We start from the raw sequence: 5,753 nt of genomic DNA, 5'->3' as shown, positions 1-5,753 counted from the left end.
GTGGCAACCCGGGGTGTCTGCAAGGACTGACGCTGTGATCTCAAAGTGTATGGAGTAGTGATAATCCCAAGAAAGCATCTGCCGGGGAAGGACAAACCATTCCGTAGTTAGTCGACCAGGCAAATGGGAGAAGTTATGTGGAGAAGGATGAGTACCTGGCCACTCTTGGATTTAGCTGGCTGGCTGGACCTTTCAATGAACCAGCACCCATGAGGATAGTTTGCCCTCCCATTTTAGCCTCCAGAAGGCTGGCACGGCATACGACTGTTGTATGCACACGGACTATCTGAAATGTCTGCTTCTCTTTGAAATGACTCCTTCTGCTTTTATTTTATTTTTATTTATTTATTTATTTACTTACTTACTTACTTACTTATTTATTGACTGTAAAATCCCCCAGAGCCTCTGGAACTCATAGCCTGCTTACTCCCTCTGTAACTCCTTCACTTTCCCAATACCCATTAGAGTTCCTGGAACACATAAGTATTCAATGACTGTTTCTACAAATGAGGCCGAAGTGGCTTTTGTCACCCCTTTCTTTATTTATTAAATAGCCATGCAAGTGTTGAGTGAGTCTCTTGCCTTCTGCTTCTGGAGTCTACCCTGTTGCCCTCAGAAAGGTCACAGAGCCGACCTCTCTGAGCTGTTGAAGTGAGAAGCAAACATGGAGAGTCATGATGTCATGGGCTTGTCCAGCCAGTCCAGTGTCTGACAATTTATGCCTGTCTGCCACAGCTCTTTGTGAAGTGCATTTTAAAGGAGATAGCATCCTCATTCATGGTATCATCAAAGGTAAGATGTTAAAAACAGTTGCCTGAACATACTGTGCAACTTAGCTGTGTAGTAAGTTAGTTATGTCATGCTCCCACGCCCACCTCTAATCTACACTGAGCTGCACAGAGGGGAAAAGCACAGTTTTCCAAATCTACCTCCAAATTAGTAAGAACCTTTCAATAACTAATAAAAGTCCTACGAGTTCATCTAGCTAAGAGAGAGAGAGAGAGAGAGAGAGAGAGAGAGAGAGATACTATTGATTTGAAATTCCTGAATCTAAAAACTAGGATTTCTCACGGGGAGTGGGGAACAGTTCTATGAGAATAATTACATAGCTGAAGCCATCTATACCATGGCACTGCCACTGTGTCCCTCATGAACTGACTGTTCAAAGCAAGGCAGCCCCAGCTAACAAGAACAAAAACACCAAAGTTCGGGGGTGGGTATTCAAACTGGAAATCTGCCTTATGTCCCTCCAGATTCAACAAGAATCTTTAGCTAAGAGAATCCATTCCTATAAAGGGAGAGGAAGGAGAGAGATGGAAACAGTCACTCTTTGTTGTTTAGATACCCCGTGGGTTTATCTTGTACTCAGGGGGTTTCTGGTAGGCCATTTTCTTCACTGCACACTCAAATAGCCATGATTCAACATCCATCTCTCTTTCTCTCTTCTCTCTCTCTCTCTCTCTCTCTCTCTCTCTCTCTCATATCCTCGTGCATGTGTATGCAAGCATTCTTTCAGAGGAGTAGAATGGTACTTCAAACAAATAATCTTGCAGCCGCCAACAGCTGTTCCTGGTTTCTTTTAATAATCCGTGACAAAAATATTGAATGTACTGTAATGCAAACAGCCAAACAATGAAATGAAAACAGGCACAGGCAATCACTTGCTCTAACTCACTCCACTTTATTTGAATATACAGCGTGGGTTGAGATGTTGAACTAGCTGGTGCCAGTATTTTGTGTCATGTATTTTTTAAAAATCCATTCTTGAGCTCAATAACTAGAGGTCGATTGACTAGTAAAGGAGACATTTCTGCCTTATTAGTTCATTCCTATTTCTTTTTTCCTTTGTGGCATTTTCCGTTTCTTTCATTATTAACCTTAGTAGACCTTGAGATCCCATCAGATGAAGACTCCATAACTATAACTTATCTTAACAGGAGGCAACAGACTTCATCCTGGGTTGCAGACAGTCCTGGAAAGGGTCCTCAAGTGCCCTCCCCAGTTTATCACTTCTTGTACAGATTCTTTCTTGCCTTGGGGCCTTTGTACATTCTTTTATTTGTATATAGGGAGAGACTGTAAGGATAGGAATTAGCACAGGGAGGAAATGCAAGCCATAGTACATATGCTTTGAAACTGAAAGAACCATCTACTTAAGAGACACACATTTCGGTGCCAGAGCCACTGTCACCAACCCAAGACCATGCTGGTGAACACCCAATGTCCCACATCATGGCACTAGCAGTCCCAAAAGGCTCAAACTCAGAGCAGGATCCCCAGAACAAGATTAAAGTTGCTGGGGTTGGTGCTGTTGGCAGGGCTTGTGCCATCAGGATCTTAATGAAGGACTCAGCAGATGAGCTTGTCCTTGTTGATGTCATGGAGGACTTTTTGAAAGGCAAGATGATGGATCTCCAGCATGGCAGCCTTTTCTTTAGAACACCAAAAATTGTCTCTGGCAAAGATCATAGCGTGACTGCAAACTCCAAGCTGGTCATTATCACAGTAGCAGCCCATTAGCAAGAGGGAGAGAGCTGACTCACGTTTGGCGCAGTGAAATATGAACATCTTCAAGTTCACCATTCCCAACATCATGAAGTACAGTCCAAATTGCAAGCTGCTCATTGCCAGATATCTTGACCTACGTAGCTTGGAAAATAAGTGGTTTTCCCAAAAGATGAGTTATTGGATGTGGTTGCAGTCTGGATTCTGCTCAGTTCTGTTACCTGATGGGAGAAAGGCTGGGAATTCACCCACTAAGCTGTCATGGGTGGTTCCTGGGGGAGCACAGAGACTCCAGTGTGCCTGTGTGGAGTGGCACCAATGTTGCCGGCCTCTCCTGAAGAAACTGAACCCAAAACTGGGCACATGCAGAAAGGGAGCAGTGGAGGAAGATTCACAAGCAGGTGGTTGACAGCGCCTATAAAGTGATCAGACTAAAAGGTTATACATCTTGCGCCATTGGCCTGTCTGTGGCTGACTTGGGGGAGAACATAATAATCTTAGGCAGGTGCACCCCATTTCCACCATGGTCTAACCCCATTTCCACCATGGTCAGGAGTCTCTATCGGATCAAGGATGATGTCTTCCTCAGAGTCCCCTGTGTCCTAGGACAAAATGCTCTGAAGGTGACTCCGACTCCTAACGTTGAAGCCTGCCTGAAGAAGAGTGCAGAGACGCTCTGGGGGATCCAGAAAGAGCTGCAGTTCTGAAGTCTCCCCATGTCCTGGCACTTCACTGTCCAGGCTGCGGCAGGTCTCTATGGAGACCACACACCCTCTCCTCATCTGAGCTGTGGTTAGTACAGTGTGTTCAGGTGGGCAGGGGCACACCCCAGTTCCCACAGCTCTACCCCCACGCTAAGTGGTACTTGTGTGGTGGTCCACTGTCCCCGAGACACACTGCCAACTGTGTGCAGGCCTCCGTTATCCTACGAGCCGGCTGTGTCACTGTGCTGCTCACCCTCACCAAACATGCCTAGGCCAATTAGTTCCCAGTTAGTCACAACCTGGCTCCAGTGCGCAAGTCCATTATGTGTATCTTGTGAATAACTGTTCTAAAGGATACTATTCTGTGTATTATATATGTCTGTAGTGTAAAATAAGAGTTGCATATGGATAATGCAACCAACTACCCAAGTGTCATGCCAATGAAAACACCAAATAAATTTGGAACAGTGAAAGAGAGGGAGAGAGATACACATTCCATTTTGTGTTAATTTCTTGGTTGCTCCAACAAATTGCCAGAATTGTAGTAGGGTATACTACAGATATGCTTTCTCGCAAATCTGGAGGTCAGAGGTCTGAATTCATGCAATCATCCTGGTCATGACTCCTACTGGAGGCTCTGGAGAGAAGGCAGTCCTGACCTTTTCCAGCTGATGGCTATTGTGACTATATTGTTCTAGTCTCTGCCTCAGCAGCAGCAATGGCTTCTGTTGATTGTCTTCTTTTATTTTTTTTTATTTTATTTTTTTTTTCAATGCAGTTTATTCAGGAACATTGAACAATCCTCGGACCCCGGGGAAAGCCAGCCCACAGCTTAAATAGCCTCTGGGTAGCCAACCCAGTCGTGCCACGGGGGCAATGCAGATAGGTCCACCTACATGGAAGCAAGCCAGATCCTCGGCCTTAGCCAAATGTGGAGTTGTTCGTGACAGAGAGCACTCACCATCGGGAAGGTGGAAGGCAGAAACCAGCTCCATCTTTAAGGCATAGCATTCCGCAGCTCTCTTTTTGTTCCCCCTTTTTGTTTTAGACGCATCAGGCAAGAGGAGAGGTCTGATCTCTGATATTAGAAATAAATTGGGACTTTGTACAGATGTTCATTTAGGTGTCATCCACCCAAAGAGCATCAGACCCGACTGATACCTTTTTCTCAGAGGCGGGACCTGGGGCATCAACCCGCATGCAATCAGACATGCTCTTCTCTGGGTCCAAAGCGGCTGACCCTGAGTGCAGTGCTTAGCCTCGCATCCTGAGCGTATCATTTTAGCTTTTTATGGTATCCAACCATGCTTGGGGAGAATGTCCTGCTTCAATGGCTGTAAAGGCCTGAATGATCATGCCTTAGATCACACTGTTGTGAGACTCTAATCTTGCATATATACCACAGGCAAACCAAGGAGACCAACACCAGAAGGCCTGCTAACACTCCCATGCCTGCCCATTCCTTCAGATGATTCATGGCTGCAGCAATCCATGTTGATAATCCTGTGGCTAGTCCTGCGTCCACTCTGGTAGAATTTACTGTGACAATGGCCACTCTCAGCTGCTCCATCGTAGTATCGAATTCTCCAGTCCAATTACCTAAAATATAGCTCGACAATTGTTTAGACAGATTTGCAGCACAGGAAAAATTCTCATGTTGTATGCTAGTGACACAAAGTCCAGCATACTTTCATTGACAGCCAGGTTGAGCGATTTGCCATAGGGTATCAATTTGCTCCTGCAAGAGGTCAATCCTCTGATTGTCTTCTTTTATAAGGACACTGGCCAGAGGACTGAGGTTCACCCCCACAACAGGGATAACGTTTTCATCTCCAAATCATCAGCTTGTTTACCGATGCCAAGATGCTTGTCTCAAACAATGTTAGTGAGCATTATCTCAGTTTTCCTCAAATTTATTTGCAAATTATTGACTTAGGTAAATTCTTAGATTTAATTTAATGTTCTTTCTGGTTATTCCCCCAATGTATTTTAGAAAGGTTATACATCTTTTATATGTAAACATATATGACATATATACATATTTACATATGTATGTAATATGTACATATATAAATTAGGCATATAATTTTAAGAATTAATTTTATGTGTATGTTTGTGTGTCTATATTTGTGTGTGTGTGCCACATGAATGGAGGCCACAGATGGTGTTGGATTCCCTAGAGCTAGACTTACAGATTGTAACAGGTCTTTACTACTTCGTGGGTTCTTCTTTCTTCCACCTTCTCCACCCCCCCTTTTTTTTTCTACCCTTCTAACCCCCTAACACTAGATAAGATAGAAAAAAAGATAGAAAGGAAAGGAAGGAAATCCCTGAATAAAGTCATGGGTCAGAAAGAGGGCAACATTATCATTAGTCCTCTTCCTCTTGATTAGGTGTGTCGTGTTCCTTGGGGCAAGTTTGATCTCATCCATAAGGTTATCTAATTTCTTCTTGTTGTTTCTTCTTTGCGCATGACTGTTTAACGAACTGTGATCATCAACAACCAACAACTTCACCGCATACCATCCCTCCTCGCAGGGTCCT

At 44.2% G+C, this 5,753-nt stretch overlaps 1 pseudogene; it reads left to right on the top strand.

The window, feature by feature from the left end:
* Nucleotides 1-2,271: 2,271 nt before the first annotated feature.
* LOC110557861 (L-lactate dehydrogenase A chain-like) lies at nt 2,272-3,212 on the top strand (annotated as a pseudogene).
* Nucleotides 3,213-5,753: the final 2,541 nt, after the last annotated feature.

Source organism: Meriones unguiculatus, chromosome 8 (assembly GCF_030254825.1).
Source record: "Meriones unguiculatus strain TT.TT164.6M chromosome 8, Bangor_MerUng_6.1, whole genome shotgun sequence".
NCBI lineage: Eukaryota > Metazoa > Chordata > Mammalia > Rodentia > Muridae > Meriones > Meriones unguiculatus.
Note: the sequence above shows the minus strand (reverse complement) of the source record. Positions and strands in the feature narration are given on the sequence as shown.